Here is an 18,995-nt window from a genome sequence, read left to right on the forward strand (position 1 = left end):
GTTTTGGACATATTTATGATGATTATCATACACCTCTACGTAAAGTTGGGACCTAAATCTCGTTACTGAAGAGACATCCATCTATAAAAAACACATCGAACATCAGAGTAATATTTGATTACGTGGAAAAAAAACGTGATGAACATTCTATCTCAGTTTGACAAGGAATGAAGGAAAGTGTGTCGGTTACTGGCACCTGAAATTTTGTGCAGTACAAATAGCAAGCGAAATTGGGCGCACAAAGTTTAAATATTTTGCAGGTTTCATAGCACGTTTCAAGAAAGAATACAGAATTTGCCGCAAACACATCACTGCTTCCATGACAGCCAGAAATGTACAGGAACACCAAGATATTCGTCAGTCTGGGCCCCGTTTTATCGAAGATGTAAACTAGACACTACAGTTTTCCAGGTACAGCAACACTGCATATAGAACGCTGGTCGAAGTGGATATAATTATGAACTAACTACTAGTGCGACACTATCTGAAAAAAGGGAAACTCAGTGCTGCTTTGGTTCAGTCTGCACACACTACAGTGCATAGCTATACAATAGATTTTGCACTTTCAGTGAGTGGATACCTGACCAAACATCTGTACATATGTCTTCAGGAAAAAAAAACTTTTGGTCCGAAAATAACAAAGCTGTTGAAGACAATCTTCCACAAAACATGCATTTTGAGGGTAGCAAACGTGGGAAAAAGTCAAAAGACCATTTAAAATCCGTTTTCGTGAACGTTGTTAATGACAATGTCACAAATAACGAGAAGTGTATACCAATTGTAATTCTTGGAATGCTGACAAGGATACAACAATAGTAAATGATTCACTTGTAGGTAAAGACACTTAATGCATGATCATTCCGCCAAAAGGAACAAAATAAGTAGAGCATATGGATGTATATTTCTTCGGTTAACGTAAAAAATATGAAAGACGGATAACAAACTCTATAAGAACTGTATGCAGTGACTTCAACACTACATTAGGAAGTAGTATTTTTATAGTGGAAATGCATTCTGCAATTCATAGCCAGTTGCCTGCTTGTCTGCCAGCCTACTCTTCAATATTTAGGGCAAGCGGCTGGGTACAATACTCCCGCACATGTTGCTGAATTCAAGAATGTGATTCAAGTGGCGTTTGATCATGCGTTATAACAATGTGATTCTGAGGATTGTCCACATATTGCTTTCGCCAAATGTCCCTATTATAATTCTATATATTGCTCCAAGCATTTTAGTGAGGAATCTCACGTACATTTTTAAAGTATGATAATGGCTAAACCAGCAATAACACAATCGAATGCTTTCACCATCCTCATCACAGCGGTACGTAGAGCTTGTAAGTACAACTGCAACATCGAATTCCTGTCGAGTCGGGAGACTTCTCTCGTCAGATAACAGAATTTTTGTGTTAAAATCTTCTTCTCCCTATTTCTTCGAAACAGATGAGATACTTCTGCACGGCATTCATCTGTATTACTCCCTCAAATATAATGGCTGCATGAGCATCACCAGCTGCTAGTAACAAGTTCTTCTGTTATCAGCAGTCATTTTGCCGCCACCTGAAACATACTACAACGAAACGTTCAGATGCATGATAAGCTGTATGTTATAAGTAACTTGGTTATAACTAGTTTAATGTTGAGCTACACGTTTCCGTCTAATATCCTTCACCAGGTACATTTAAGTACAGAAATTATAACCTAAATTCATTGAAAAAATCGAAATTTTGAGTAAACAACTGTTTTGCAATGTTACATGTTTTGTAATGCTGCTGACTGCAGAGTCTTTCAGGAAGAACTCATGTATATAAGATTATTCTATTATTTTAATGGAAATTCATAAGAGTCTTATATTAGTTGCTCATACAAAATGCAACCGAACGTAGTGTTTTTGAGACGTGCCCGCCATGACGTTCCAGGAAACTAGAACACAAACCTGTTTTGCTACATGGATAATTCCCTGAAACAGAAATGTATATCCAGAATGGGGTAAATATCTTGCATGAAGGTATGCAAGTGACCCAGCGATTTTAAGGCTGTAATACGCAGCTCCTATGGGGAATTCTATAGCAACCATAGGCCCCGTTGACGACAAGTGAATGTTTCTCATAAGTTAGTGTCTGTTAACCGGCACTTGTGTCGGGCAACGCTTTTCGTGGAAACTTATCGTGCGCGATCATACACGTGATTTAACTACGATCATACGCGTTATTTAACAAGAAGCGTGAGACATCTGACCGGACAAATCGTTGTAGCTGTCCACTGAAGTCATAACAGTCGTTAGGATAACTACAGCACATAAAAATATCTCATATTCGAAACAAACATGTCGCGATGAACGGCGCCCTTCCGCAGTTTTTTTTACCTTTCTTGTTCTGTTCTCAGTATCTGTTGAGGTATTATACACTGAAGAGCCAAAGAAAAGTGGTACACCTGCCTAATACCATGTAGAGCCCCCGCGAGCACACAGTAGTGCCGCAACACGACATGGCATGGCCTCGACTAATGTCTGAAGTAGTGCTGGAAGGAACTGACACCATGAATCCTGCAGGGCTGTCCATAAGTCCGTAAGAGAATGAGGGGATGGAATACATCCCAGATATACTCAATAATGTTCATGTCTGGGGTGTTTGGTGGCCAGCGGAAGTGTTTAAATTCAGAGGAGTGTTCCTGAAGCCACTCTGTAGCAATTCTGGACGTGTGGAGTGTCGCATTGTCCTGCTGCAATTGCCCCCCACGTCTGTTGGAATGCACAATGGACATGAAAGGATGTAGGTGATCAGACGGGATGCTTAGGTACGTGTCACCTGTCAGAGTCATATCTAGACGTATCTGGGGTCCCATATTACTCCAATTGCAAACGCCCCCACCATCACAGAGCCTCCACCAGCCTGAATAGTCCCCCGCTGACATGTACATGGATTCATGAGGTTTTCTACACGCCCATCCGCTCGATACAATTTGAAAGAGACTCGTCCGCAAGATATTTCCAGTCATCAACAGTCCAATGTCGGTGTTGACGGACCCAGGCGAGGCGTAAAGCTTTGTGTCGTGCAGTCATCAAAGGTACTCGAGTGGGCCTTCGGCTCTGAAAGTCCATATCGATGATGTTTGATTGAATGGTTCGTGCGCTGTCGTTTATTGATGGCTCAACACTGAAATCTGCATCAGTTAGCGGAAGGGTTACACTTCTGTCGTGTTGAACAGTTTTCTTCAGTCATTGTTAGTCCCGTTCTTGCAGGATCTTTTTCCGGCCGCAGCGATGGCGGATGTTTCATGTTTTACTGGATTCCTGATATTCATGGTACACTCGTGAAATGGTCGTACGGGAAAATCGCCACTTCATCGCTACCTCGGAGATGATGTGTCCCATCGCTCGTGCGCCGACTATAACACCACGCTCAAACCCACTTAAATCTTGATAACCTACCATTTTAGCGAGCAGTAACCAATCTAAGAACTGCGCCAGATACTTGTTGTCTTATATAGGCGTTGCCGACAGCAGTGCCGCATTCTGCCTGTTTACATACCTCTATATTTGAATATGCATGCCTATACTAGTTTCTTTCGCGCTTCAGTGTACGTCATGCATATTACTCGGTTATCATGCAACACTCTGCCGCTAGAGAGCTCCGAAATGTAGCATGTAACATTGCGGTGTGGAACGGAAGTGTCGGTGTGTGAGAAACAGTGTACTGTAATCGAGTTTTAACCGCAAAAACATGCCTCAGTTGAAATCCACAGTTCAAGACCATGCCATCAGCAGACAAAGTCAAGCTCACAATATTCTGGGATGTTCAAGACGTGGTGTATCTGGAATTCATACCAGGGGTACCACAATAAACTCTGCACCGTACAGCGAGTCCCTCCGGAAACTCAAAGCACGAATTTGAAGGGTTCGTCTTCGCATGTAACACCCTCTCCTCTAGCATGGCAATGCCGCACCACACAACGAGCGCTGCGACATCTGCACAATCCAACGCCTTGGATTCAGTGTCATCGGTTATCCTCCACACGGTCTCGACATGGCCTCATTCCATTTTCATCTGTTTCCAAAACCTAAAGAACACCTTCGAGGACTTCACTTTGATAGCGATGAAGCGGTGCAAGCAGAGGTGAGGTTGTGGCTGCGTCAGCAAAGTCAAAAACTCTGCACTAACTATATCAACAAACTGGTCTCGGTTGGGAAAAATGTATTCGTCGCTACGGTGACTGTGTTCAGAGATAAATACGTAAACATGAAGAATAAAGTTGTAGAATGTCAGTAAGGACTTCAAGAGTTTCCACCTAAAGTATTCTGAAGCATGACTCGTCAGAACGGCTTCCTGTGTAATTCATATCACGTGACATGACCACAATGTGACCTAGCCAAGAAGGAGAGTCTTAGTGTTGTGACTGATACGTGTAGTACCACGACAGTAGTTCTCAGGGTTAAAAGGTGCTTTTCGTTAGTTTTCGGCATTGTTATAGGGAAGTGCTGCCTCGCAATTATTACAAAACACAGGCTTCAGACTCACGGAAGAAGGTATACGCGACAGTAAAAAATTAACTCTGAGATAGTATACTAAGCTGTAAGAATAGATCCAAAGTAATAAATCCTCTGTCACCTTTGTTCATTAGACGTTTGGTATTTATTATCGAGTTGAGAGGTCCTTGCTGCATCCAGTGTGTCTGATTTTAAGATGAGAAAGTGATGCATACCGGTTACTTACGAATCGTGTAAACTCGTTCTCTGTGTTTCTGTACTCTGAGTTCACATATTCCATACGCGACATAGAAATAGAAATCAGGCCACAATTACACAAAAACGTATGCTCACGTGTACTTAACGAACAGAGAGAAAAAAATTGCAGTTGATAATTCTTCATATGTAGTCAGGAAAGATCTGTCTATCTGAGAATAATTTAATACAAAATTCCTCAAGATACAGTCTCCGGCGCACTACCGTTTCTCATGCATGCACACGAGGCTCTGTTTAAAATTTAAAAAAAGTTCATTTTGCAAATGACAGGCGAAATCAATCCAAGGTCCCAAGTAGCAACAGAAGAAATTGCAAATAATATGATTGAAAGATTATTGATTTGTTACTTCTCTCTCTCTCTCTCTCTCTCTCTCTCTCTCTGTCTCTCTCTCTCTCCGTCGCTCTTGCTTGAAAAAGGAAGAAGAAAGAAATACCCACAACAAATCCACTTCTTCTGCAACAACAAAATGCACTACACCAGTGATACCATACTTAATGGAGTTAATAACTGGTTATTTCAATAACTGATATGAAAATTATCTGCAAGCAATTCTATTCAAATACGAATTATGTTAAATAGTCTGCTCCACGTAATTACGACGTGTCGCACAAATTACCTGCGAAAGGTGTAATTAACTGCCTAACTCGATAATTAACATAAGTTCATTATGATTTCGCTGTGTCTCCGATTCACCACCTCAGGTATAAGTGTTATGATATTAGCAAATTGGGCCAGCCGGTGGTGCCGAGCGGTTCTAGGCACTTCAGTCTGGAACCGCCCAACCGCTATGTCGCAGGTTCGAATCCTGCCTCGGGCATGGATATGTGTGATGTCTTTAGGTTAGTTAGGTTTAAGTAGTTCTAAGTTCTAGGGGACTGATGTCCTCAGATGTTCAGTCCCGTAGTTCTCAGAGCCATTGTCTACACCATAATATTGGAGTATTGTAATAATTCTGTGCAGCAATATAGGGGTATAACCATTACTGTCCGTCGCAGAATGAATGGAATATCATTTCACACCCTCTGGGAAAACGTTATGAAACACGTCACTGTGTAATAGACTGTAATTTACAGAATGTGAAGTGTGCTCTTCTGTGCACGTGACAATATGTATATCTCTTACAGTTTTAATCTACATTTCTGGAGCGTGTGTGGAGTGGACCGAAACGATATGCACTGGTAGACCTCTTTTTAATTTTGGCCACTTTTACGATCCGGAAATCAAGCTGATAATGATCGCTTATACGGCTATAATTTTCCTTCGCTAAGCGGAGTATACTCGCAACCCACGGGAAATTACTGTGTGATGCCACCACTGTAATCTCTATGATGCTTTGCACTTTACATATTCATGAGATCGCTAATACGTGTTACATGTTAATGAGAGATCAGTTAGTTCATTCATGCTCCATAAATTATGGTGACAGTTCAGTCACCTCTGACAGGCTGAATATTGCTCATTAAAAGACAGCGGCATGCCAAAGGCGCGGGGAGAAAAAATACCTCACGCAGGCAATGTCGCCATCTAGCTATGTTTAGCCGCCTGCAGCTCAGTCCTGAGAGATGAAATTAACTTACCGCATAAAGCGTTGTCATCTAGAGTTACTTAAAGCGATGACTGTAATAAAAGTTTAAAGAGGTAATCAAAAGAAATTGTAAATTCCTGCGAATTTAAACAATAGGGAGGAATGAAAGGTAACTGTCACCGAGTTCTTTATTCGTACTAAATATAGCCATTCCATGGAAATGTTTACTTGCATATAACCAGAAACCTGTCGTAATTGCTTTGTCGAACTAAAAGTTTGGGTTTCTTTTATTCCACGTACCTAACGACGTTTCCAGGAAGCTACACATTTAATTTGTCTGAAGCTCCTCGAATCTTGCGAGATGTTTTTATGATATCCATGTCACATTAGTATTCTCTTATTACAAAAGAGTTCGTTAAAAAGTTTGAAAGCTTTTTCCACAGCGACTGTCATTTTGCAGACCTCGTTTTCTTTTCACTGGAGCAGTCGCTTGCGTCCGTTATTTGGCTTGAACTCAATGTTCGGTTGCGCGAAGTGTAAATTCCCGTACACCTCTCTCTATTTTTTTTTTCGTAAATTATCTAAAGTGAATTCTGGGACGGTTCCTCTGAGAAACTCACTGCCGTTACCTACCTCGCTCTTTTCCCGGATAAACAGCGTGCTTTCACTAATGAGTTCGGTGTCTGTAACAAGTGAAGCTATAACCTACCTGTTGAAAATTTTGTGGATAAGTAAGTCACAGAATGAAAAATTATCAGCAAGAACGGACGAAGAAAGCATCGAGAGGAAGGGCAAACATAGCGAGACTTGTACTAAGGAATGTAATAACAGTTATTTTGGCACTCAAAGGATCAATAGACTGGAAAAGTTACAGGTGCAGACAAATGTTAGAATATATAATATAAGTTGGCAAGGATTTTGAGTGTAATAGACATCCAAAGCAGCAAAGAGAATTATGAGAGAAGGCCTGACAAGAGATAATACCAAATTATTAGAAAGACTGAGGAATAACGTATACCAGAAATTCATTCTGTGTAGGCTTCTCATTGTTTGCCACTACCATGATTTTTCCTGTTTATCGGTTTCTTCTATTCGTGTTGTTATTATTTACTCCGCACTCTTTGATGCAACCGGAGTTTTGAAGCAACGAATTAAATGTTGCTTTCATAGTCTTTTCATGCATTTAAATAATAGTTGCAACAGGATTCACAGCCGTTGACAAACTTACTGATAGAAATACGTTTCCCGACATTGGCTGATATTTTTATTTTGTGTACTATGTCGTTGCGGCTGTGTAGTCATTTTCAAGCAACTGCATGCATACAATCAACTGCATGCATATAAATCTGACGCGGACATCCAATGTCAAAAAAAATAGGGGGCATTACTTTTGGAACAACCCTCGTATTTCAAATGTTCATTTTTTCATTAGAAGCGGCATTCACAGCGTATAATCAGTCAAATTGGATGTTTTACATTGTACTGAGTTCACGACAATTTGTTTGCTTGTATGTGTGTCGTGAAAGAAAACTAACTGTATAGCTTATGCACGACTCCAGTAAGTGATTCTCCGTAAGTTCTTAATTTTTTCACTAAACGAAAGTGCGCAACTGCATCAAATGTCTGATACAGAAGTCAAGGAACATGAGAGCCGATGTCTGTTTTACTCTTTTTAACCTGGTACATCTACATCTACATATATACTCCGCTAGCCACCAAGCGGTGTGTGGCGGAGGGCACAATTCGCGCCAAAGTCATATTTCCACCCCTCTGTTCCACTCGCGGATCGCGCGAGTGAAAAACGACTGCCTGAACGCCTCAGTACGAGCTCTTATTTCCCTTGTCTTTCAATGATGATCATTACGCGATTTGAAAGTTGGTGGTAATACTGTATGCTCTACATCCTCGGTGAAGATTGTATTTCGGAATTTAGTGAGCAGCCCCTTCTGTTTAGCGCGTCGGATATGTGCAAGTGTGTCCCACTTCAAACTTTCTATGAGATTTGTAACGCTCTCGCGATGGCTAAATGTACCAGTCACGAATCGTGCCGCTCTTCTTTGGACCTTCTCAATCTCTTGAATCAGACCTAACTGGTAAGGGTCCCTTAGAGACGAACAGTACTCCAAGATTGGACGAACTAACGTATTGAAAGATAATTCCTTTGTTGAAGGACGGCATCGCTGCTATGAGAATACGAGATCCCTTTTTTTAATATGCTGTGTGTTTCATTAAAGTCACGGAAGAGGCATGGTGCGGCGTTTTGTGACGTGTGGCGCCGGCGCGTGGCCGCTCGCTGTCTCTTGGCGAGCGCCTGGAACGCCGCCAGGCTGGCTCCGCCGCTCACCCCGGCCGGCCGCCGAACACGCACCTAATTGACCAATCACAGCACGCAGACCGGCGCTGATTTGATTACGACGTCCTCTGCTTTAACTTGGAGACCGCGTTCAATCACGGCGCATGTCGCCGCTCCCGTTTCGCAGTCCAAGTGCCTCCCTCCGCTCAGCCGAGGTCTCCAGAGGTCCGCAGACGGGCTATTATCCTAGCCTCTCATGATCCTAAGCGAGACGAACGGTGGCACCGTACACGGGAGGCTAACACCCAGCGGTTTAACCTTGCGGTGCAGGGCACGGATACTTAAGATGATGTCCTGTGAGAGTTCACACCTCTGTTATCGATGAACAGGATGTCCTCGCTGTAGCCCGCATCTGTATCTACTACGTACGTACCGTGCAAACAGCTGTGCAAGGTCAATTGTGTGTTCCACTGTACTACATAATAACGTTTCATTTCGCTCTAGTCGTCACTGGAGGGAGGGAAGAATGACTACTGAAGCCCTTGTGTGCGTTATTAATCTAATTTTGTCTTTGCTGTTATACTGGAGAGACATACTGGGTGATCAAAAAGTCAGTATAAATTTGAAAACTGAATAAATCACGGAATAATGTAGATAGAGAGGTACAAATTGACACACATGCTTGGAATGACATGGGGTTTTATTAGAATCAAAAAAGTACAGAAGTTCAAAAACTGTCAGACAAATGGCGCTTCATCTGATCTGAATAGCAATAATTAGCATAACAAAGTACGACAAAGCAAAGATGATGTCCACCATCATTCCTCAACAATAGCTGTAGTCGAGGAATAACGTTGTGAACAGCACTGTAAAGCATGTCCAGAGTTATGGTGAGGCATTGGCGTCGGATGTTGTCTTTCAGCATCCATAGAGATGTCGGTCGATCACGATACACTTGCGACTTTAGGTAACCCCCAAGCCAATAATCGCACGGACTGAGGTCTATGGACCTGGGAGACCAAGCATGACGAAAGTGGCGGCTGAGCACACGATCATCACCAAACGACGCGCAAGCGATCTTACAAGCGTCTAGCAAGCGTCTAGCAATATGGGGTGGAGCGCCATCCTGCACAAACATCGTACGTTCCAGCAGGTGTTTATCAGTTAGGCTGGGGATGACGCGATTCTGCAACATATCGGCGTACCTCTCACCCGTCACGGTAGCAGCCATCTGCTGGACATTTTGTGAACTTTGTTTTGTTTTATGGTTCTAATAAAACCCCATGTCATTCCAAGCATGTGTGTCAGTTTTTGCCTCTCTATCTACATTATTCCGTCGTTTATTAAGTTTCCAAATTTATACTGACTTTTTGATCACCCGGTATATTTAGCTGTGTGTATTTGTATATTGTTCTCTTAACACTGGTTCTTGAAACTTTGTAATTAGGCTTCTGCGACGAAATTGGTATGTACGAGGACTATTTTTTGTTATATTCAAGGTCCGATCGGTCCCGAAATTAAAACCACAGTGAAAATCCGAGGAAGCTTTGCGCAGCTGTGTTGCGCAGCATCTCTGGGATGCCTGTCGATTGCGTCACGTCATATTTTTCATTTCTGAGTGCACAGTGAGCGCGTAAATACGCTCAGAACAAAAGAATGTCCTGCAATGTGCGAAATGCCTGACGAGAGGTTACGCCTGATTTGATGCAGCCCACATAATTCTCATGTGTTTCCTTCATCACGACAATGTTCGGCCGCACACAGCAGGCGCAACAACGACGATCCTGCGAAGTGTTTGTTCATCCACCATACAGCTCGAATTTGGCTCCCTATGAGTTTCATCTCTTCGTTGACATGAACCGGTGCCTATGAGGACAGCATCTTGGCACAGACAGCGAGCTGCCTTCTACGGCAAGGTTACTGGAAAGTTCGGTGCCACGCTATGTCAGATGTATAAGTCAGTGCGCCGACTATATGGAAAAGAAGCTGGAAGGTGTAGCTCAATGTTGCAAATAAAACATTTTTGATTTTTACTGTGGTTTCCATTAAGCGACCATTTGGAGGAAGAAAAGAAAATAGCTCTCGTATCTTCAAGCGTCTACGGTTTTTCAACATTTCTGCGATGCTCTCCGTTAAGTGGAATAAAATGAAGACCAATTTTTAGTATTCGTTCGATAGCCCGTGTTGGTCCTATTTAGTACAACTCCGATACACACGATCAGTATTCTAGAAATGGTCACACGAGCTCTTTGTGAGCAATATACTTTGTACACTGACTACATTTTGCTAGAGAGCTACCAATGAGCTGGAGTCTGTTACCTGCTTTGCCTAAGATTGAACCTACGTGATCGTTGAGTTCAGTATTACCACATATTTGTACTTGTTTGGGTTGACTGGTTCCACTTGCGATCCTTTGTTATTTGAGCAATGACACGATGTTTCTACACATTTTTAATTGCAGCAAGTTTTCAGTCTTTGCACCGCACGAAAATCTTATGAAGAGCTGACTTAATCACTGTGCAGTTTTTGTCACACAGGGCGTGATTGTAGATAACCGCATCATCTGTAAAATGCCTGAGGCTAAAAATGGGTCAAATGGCTCTGAGCACTATGGGACTTAACATCTGAGGTCATCAGTCCCGTAGAACTTAGAACTACGTAAACCTAACTAACCTAAGAACATCACACACATCCATGCCCGAGGCAAGATTCGAACCTGCGACCGTAGCAGTCGCGCGGTTCTGGACTGAAACGCCGGCGTCTGAGGCTACTACTTATATTGTCTATCGGGTCATTAACAAACAATATGAATTGCAAGGGTTCTGAGCACACTATATGGGCATGGCTCAAGGTATTTGTACGTAAGTCAGTGTCTCTCTCTATCTCTATCCAAGATAACATGTGACGCCTTTCCTAGCTAGAAATACTTGATCCAGTCACGAATTTTGTTTCATTTCGCACGTTATCACACTTGCGTTAATAAGCTTCGGTGAGATACAGAGTCAAATGTTCTCCTGTAGTCAAAAGTTGTTGCATCCATTTGGCTGCCGTAATCCACGGCTTTCATGATGCCGTGTGAGAAAAATGCGATTTGGATTTCCCATGACCTGTGTTTTCAAAATTCGTGCTGGACGCCGTGTAAGAGGTCAGTGTGCTCCACATACTTCATTCCATTTCATCTGAAAATGTGTCGTAAGATTCTACAACAGGTGAATGGCAATGATATTCGACACTAGATTTGTAGATCACTTCGGTTTCCCTTGTTGTAGGGGAGTGCAACGTGGAACTAATGCCAGCCATCGAGCACAGTTTTTGTGTTCAAAAGATATACGGTTTATTATTGTTAAAATGGCGGCCCTCTCAGCAGTACAGATCCGTGACATGGTTTTCAAATTGGTCTGTATTATTTGCTTTCCACTAATGTGACTGCTGTTAACTCCTGGCTACTTTTAAACTCATGTCTTGGTAAATAACACGGAGTGCACTTCAGAAAAGTGCTTCTGTGTTCATTTAAGCCGACATTAATTATTGTCTTCCTTCTGGTTAGGAGAGGTTTTACAAGCGACGAGAAAACTGTTGCGTGTAAATGCTACGTCTCTTACATCCGGGTGCAAAATTTCATCTGTCAGTATTTGTTATATATGCAAAATATGCAATAGCTCTGTCTTCATTCCAAATCAGCCCTGCCTCTACCATGTTCGTTCTGATACTTAAGCGCTGTTCTAGCTCAATCAGGGACTTCTTTCAATTGTGATTACTGAAACTGTCCACTGAACGTACTCTCTCCATTGCGTCTCCTCTTCGTCTGTCGAGCTCTGTTTCCGATACTCGTATGTTGCAGTTTCACGAGTGCACCGGTCGAACAGGCCTTGAAGGCCGAACGGTACTGACCGGCCGCCGTGTCATCCTCACACTCTAGGCGTCACCAGTTACAGAGGGGCGTGTGGTCAGCACACCGCTCTCCCCGCCGTTGTCAGTTTTCGTGACCGGAGCCGCCACTTCTCTGTCAAGTAGCTCCACAATTAGCCTCACAAGGGCTGAGTGCATCCCGCTTGCCAACAGCACCCGGCAGACCCAGTCGGTGACCCATCCAAGTGCTAGCCAAGCCCGACAGCGCTTAACTTCGGTGATCTGACGGGAACCGTTGTTACCACTATTGCAAGGCCATTGGCTAGTGCCTATATCACCACGCTGCCAAACGTTAGTATACAATCTTTGACACTTTGAAGGTGTCGGAGCTGAAGTAAACGATGGTTCAAATGGCTCGGAGCACTATGGGACTTAACTGCTGTGGTCATCAGTCCCCTAAAACTTAGAACTACTTAAACCTAACCAACCTAAGGACATGACACACATCCATGTCCGAGGCAGGATTCGAACCTGCGACCGTCGCGGTCACGCGGTTCCAGACTGAAGCGCCTAGAACCGCTCGGCCACACCCGGCCGGCGAAAACGAAGGGAACGGTCATCTACAACATGTGGAAAAACCAGGCTGTCGTTATGAGAGTAGGAGGTCATGCAAGGGGAAGCAGTAGTTGAGAAGAGAGAGGGAGTGAAACAAGGTTAGAGCCTAAAGGTTGTAACGTTTTCAGTCGGTCCAAGGAGCAACTTGTTAAGGAATCCAGGGAGAAATGTGGAAATGGAATTAAAGTTCAGGAAGAAGAAATAAAAACTTTGAGTTTCTGTGCTGACAGTGTAATTCTGTTACAAAGGACTTCGAAGAGCAGGTGATCACAGTGGATATATCCGTGAAAGAAATTATAAGATGAACATCGACAACCTTAAAACATGGGTAATGGTATGTAGTCGAACTTAATCAGGTCAAGCTCGGGCAATTACATGAGGAATTAAGACACTAAAGTAGTAGATGAGTTCCGCTATTTGAGCAGCAATGTAATTGATGACACAGAAGTAGAGAGGATGTAAAACATAGAACGGCAATAACAAGAGGAACGCTTCTGAAGGGGATAAATGTCGTAACACAAAGTATAAATTTAAATGTTAGGTAATCTTTACTGAGGGTATCTGGCAGCAGTGCAGCCTTGTACGAAAGTGAAATATAGACTCTAAGCAGTTCAGATAAGAAGGGAATAGAACCTTCTGAAATATGGTGCTACACGCGAATGTCGAAGATTAGTTGGGTTGATAGGATAATTAATGAGGAAGTACTGAATCTTATGTGGGATAAAAGAGCATTATGGTACGACTTCCCTAAAAGATGCGGTCAGTCGATGGAACACATCTTGAGGTATCAGGGAATCGACAGTTTGGTGATGAAGGAGTTAAATTTGTAGACGAAGAGAGCTTAATCAAATTGATATAATTAGAATTATATATAGCTGCTGACGGGCGTTGATATGTATCAACGGGGACAGATGAAAATGTGTGCCTTGACTGGGACTCGAAGCCGGGATCTGCTTACATGGCAGACGCTCTATCCATCTGAGCCACCGAGGGCACAGAGGATTGTGCGACTGCAGGGACTATCTCGCGCACGCCTCCCGCGAGACTCACATTCTCACCTTATATGTCCAAACACCACATTCGTAGTGTCCCTACCCAACACACTCATTACTCGTGGAAGACATTGTTACCAAGTCCCGTAAGAGTTCGGGTAACAGGTGTGCATCCGCACAGAAGAAGGAGGTGATGGCCGGTATTGCCAGAACTATATACTTATGTCCGAAAGAACAGACACCATATCCATGTAAGTACAAATGTATATACGTTGCAATAGTTATTCAAAGAAGATTAGGACTGTACAGAATAGACTAGAGTGGAGAGTTGCATCAAACTAGACTCTGAACAGGAGACCACGACATTAACATCTGATTTTAGCTTAAATCCCAATAGGGATAAGTCTGCAGTAAATCATTCTTCCTTACTAGCGTGTAGCTTATTTAAACAGATCACTACGAAAAGAAAAGCTACCGATTGCCCACTTCTCCGTCGGAGACGACAGGTCAAGCCCCTCGTAACTATTGCAGCAGGGTTAGCGCTTTGCGGGTTCATCCCAGGTGCCAGGCATGCCCTGCATTATTAGCGAGCCCTCACGGAGCTGAATCACGCACGGCGCTTCCGACCGCAGCGATCCGCCCTTTGGAAGTCGCCTGCTGAATAAGTGACAGCCAGCCGCCCTGCGAGCCACGTGTGTGTGTGTGTGTGTGTTGTGTACGGCTCGCGTGACTGCGCAGCCGCCCCGTCTTATCTCCCAAATGAGCGCTTTCAATTATGTCTGCCGTCCGCCCCCGTGAGGCATTGCCGACAGCCACGTAAGCGCTCACGGGAGGCGCCGCGCCGCGGAATAAATCTGAATTAATGCCCCGCGACACCTCCGCCCGCTGCTAGCACCCTTGCCGCACGCGCTGCTATCTTTCCGTGTCCACACCACACTATCGTTTACCATCGCCGGGGGAGGACACGTGCAGCGATTTGCTCACCGCTTATATACAAATTGGAATAGTACTTTGCTTTGATCGTAACAGACCGGCGTATCAAAGCTGAGCTGCAGCAGAGTGTAGCAGAGCTGCACGGGTATTTTAAAATGGGATTTTGGGACAGTGGCACAAATGTTCCCGCAATACGGTTATGCACAAATGCAAGGAAACCGTATTGGAGAAAGATTGTGGTACAGTTCTGATGTCCTCACAGTCTATCTTCCGTAGGGAGCATAAAAACAAGACCAGTAACCCACAACTGCCACCACCACCACCACCACCACCGATTCTTGAAAGTATGGAATTTCCTTGTATGTAACAGTTTCAGATGTCTGATTAGTGTACAAATGAGTTAATGTGTTAAATATTTGACGTTAAGCATGCAAACGGAAAAAGGTTAGAAAGGGTTTGGAATTATGCTTAAAGTGTATTGAAAGTCGGTAAGTGCTCTTACTATTAAACGTTAGAAGAGTATAATCAAGGGTAATTTACGCTAGGTTTAAAGCAAAAGCTAGGTTTTCACACATCTCATGTTTATAACCTTTTACCTGCTGAACTATGTGTCGAACAGCGTTATAATTTTGGAGGTACATTCAGTGGTATATGTGGATGCTACTGCGTGACCAACAAAAATGTAATAAGTGATAATTTTTTCCTTTCATCATTTTGTAGCGGATGTCAGCGCGAAAAAATTTCTAAAAGATTTGAAATTATGTGTAAACTTTGTTGGAAGTCGCTAGGTGCTCCCACTCTCATATACTGGCTGAGTAATCTGCGTGACGTGAGTTATGCCGCTTGAGACATATTCACCGTTTCTCACTTTAACAAGCCCTAGTTGGTTTATAGTGTTATACTTTAAAAGTGAGATCATACACTGATCAGCCAGAACATTATCAACACCCACCTAATAGCCGGTATGCCCACCTATGGCACGGATAACGGCAACGCGTCGTGGCACTAAAGCAACGAGGCGTGGGAGGTCGCTGGAGCGACCCGGCAACACATTTGCACACTCAAGTAGCCGAATTCCCGTTAATTCCGGAGAGGCGGGTAATGAGCTGCTACGTCACGCTCAATCACGTCCCAGAAGTGTTTGATCGGGTTCAGATCTGGACAATTGGGTGCCAGCACACCAATTGGAACTCCCCACTGTGTTTCTCGTTCCACTCCATCACACTCCTGGCCTTGTGACATGGCGCATTATGTTGTTGAAAAATGCCACTGCTGATGGGAAACATGATCGTCATGAAACGGGTGTCCGTGGTTTGCAACCAATGTGCGATACTCCTTGGCCGTCGTGGTACCTCGCGCGAACTCCACTGGATCCATGGGTGCCCACGTGATTGTTCCCCAGAGAACAACGGAGCAGACGCCAGGTTGTCGCCGTCCCGCCGTACAGGTGTCAAGGAGCTGTACCCCTGCAAGAGGACGGATTCGCGTCCTCTCATCGGCATGATGAAGAAGGTATCGGGATTCATCAGACCATGCAACACTCTGCCACTGCGCCAGCATCCAGTACTGATATTCACGTGCTCACTGCAGTCGTAGTTGTCGATGTCGTGGTGTTAATATTGGCACATGCATGGGTCGTCGGCTTTGGGGTCCATCGTTAGCAGTGTTCGGTGCACTGTGTTTTCAGACATACCTGCACTCTGCCCAGCGTTAAAGTCTCGTGTTATTTTCTGCCACGGCTCGCCGCCTGTCCTATTCTGCCATTCTGCCCAGCCTACGGCGTCCGACGTCTGTAATGAGGGGTGGCCATCCAACTATACGACGTCTGCATGTGGCTTTTTCCTCGGTTTCGCCACGTATTGATGACAGTCACCACAGCACTCCTCCAACACCCGACAAGTCATGCAGTTTCCGAAATGCTCGTGCTGAGCATCAGACCCATCACAATCCGCCGTCGGTCAAACTCACACAGATCGCGCGCCGTCTCGCTGATATTGTGTACGCCGTGCCTGTGTCTGACCAGTAGTCATCACTCGCCTGGACAGGTGTATATCGGTGGTCATAATGTTCTGGCTGATCAGTGTAAATGTTAACGAGCAGATTACTACAGCAAATTAAATTTTTGTCGCCTTCAGATAGGCAACCTGCAACAGGGACTGTGCCCCACGTTAATTGTTTAGTAATATACAGTAGTAATATACAGGTTGAAGTAGAATTCCATTGACAAAATTTGGGAAGTTTTCAAGGATCTTTTCTGAATATTTTGATTATAGGAAGCCTTGAGGTCTCCGATGCCTCGTTTCAAACTGATGATTTAATTATGACTCTGTTCTCTGTCAGACATTTTATGTCACTGGGTAAGAGACCAAAAAATTGTTGGTGTCAGAATTGCGCATCCTTTTTGGGCTAATAATAAATGTCTTTTTTCTTCGGATATTTTAATTGTGAACGGGAGCACTTCTGAAACTTCCTGACAGATCAAAACTGTGTGCCGGACCGAGCTCTCCTGCGAGCTTCTGTTAAGTTTGGAAGGTAAGAGACGAGGTACTGGCAGAAGTAAAGCTGTGAGGACGCGGCGTGAGTCGTGCTTGGGTGGCTGAGTGGTAGAGCACTTGCCCGCGAAAGGAAAAGGTCCCGAGTTTGAGTCTCGGTCCGGCACACAGTTTTAATCTGCCAGGAAGTTTCATATCAGCGCACACTCCGCTGCAGAGTGAAAATCTCATTCAGGAGTGCTTCTTTTGAACTATAGCGTGTTATTTACAACGAACTTAATGAGGGGATAAACATAATGTGAAGCAGTAGTCAAAATGCCTGACTTCACACAGATGTCTACAATATGATCGTGGTTCAGTACTACGTGTTATTCTTACAGCACATTTTTGAGCAGTGGCAGTTTTTTAAAGACTCGTTGTCACCGAACTTCATTCCATACATTATTGAATGAAAATACGCAAACACAGTGTTAATTTATTGATCTGCCTCTCCCCAATGTATGCAGTAATTCGAAGTGCAAATTCAGTTGAACGGAGCTGTTTTAGTAGTTGGAAAGGTGCTGTCTTTTTTAGTTTAAATTCTCTGCAGTATGGGCACCAAAAAATTTTGAGGTTTCCACACTTACTATATGTTACACTTATCGTTTGTGAAGTACAGGGTGACAATTATTGAACTATATGAAAAAAAATTTAATCAGTTACAAACTACGACGTGCGCACACTTTATTCAACATGTAAACGTCAATACAGATTTTCAGATCTAAGTTATGAAATGTTCGATATGCCTGTCGTAATTGGCTTTGATGTGGCGCAGACAAATAACGATTTTCTGCATGACCCGCCGAAATATCGGAACAACGATGGTGTCGGTGACCTCCTGAATGGCTGTTTTCAGCTCAGCAGTGGTTTTGGGGTTATTACTGCACACATTGTCTTTAATATAGCCCCACAAAAAGGAGTCGCATATGTTCAGAGCCGGACAGTACGGTGGCCAATCGAGGCCCATGCCAATAGCCTCTGGGTACCCCAGGGGCAGAATGCGGTCCCCGAAGTGATCCTTCCGAACATCAAACACTCCTGCTTCGATAGGGTCGAGCTCCGTCTTGCATGAACCACATATTTTTCGAAATCAGGGTCATTTTGAATAATATAGACGAAATGATATTCCAAAACCTTCACGTACCGTTCGGCTACCACTGTGCCATCAAGGAATATCGCACCGATTATACCGTGATTGGGCACTGCACACCACACAGTCATCCATTGAGGGTGAAGAGGCTTCTCGGCCGCTTAATGCGGTTTCTCAGTCCCCCAAATGCGCCAATTTTGCTTATTGACGAACCCATCCAAATGAAAGTGAGCTTCGTCGCTAAATCAAACAGTAATAATTCCCATAATGTCTCGCGACCAACCATGCAATTTCAACATGCTAACACAAACCGTTCAGAAGTTATGACGATTTTATTCAAAAGTGGTTCAAATGGCTCTGAGCACTATGGGACTTAACATCTTAAGTCCCCTAGAACTTAGAACTACTTAAATCTAACTAACCTAA

At 43.7% G+C, this 18,995-nt stretch overlaps 1 protein-coding gene and 1 pseudogene across 1 annotated transcript in view; one reads left to right on the forward strand and one right to left on the reverse strand.

Annotated features, from left to right (window-relative positions):
* LOC124798758 (hemicentin-1) overlaps positions 1–18,995 on the forward strand; it is a 1,218,631-nt gene that overhangs the window by 267,722 nt on the left and 931,914 nt on the right. The window lies entirely within an intron of this gene.
* LOC124799707 lies at positions 12,613–12,731 on the reverse strand (annotated as a pseudogene).

Source organism: Schistocerca piceifrons, chromosome 5, assembly GCF_021461385.2.
Source record: "Schistocerca piceifrons isolate TAMUIC-IGC-003096 chromosome 5, iqSchPice1.1, whole genome shotgun sequence".
Taxonomy (NCBI): Eukaryota; Metazoa; Arthropoda; class Insecta; order Orthoptera; family Acrididae; genus Schistocerca; species Schistocerca piceifrons.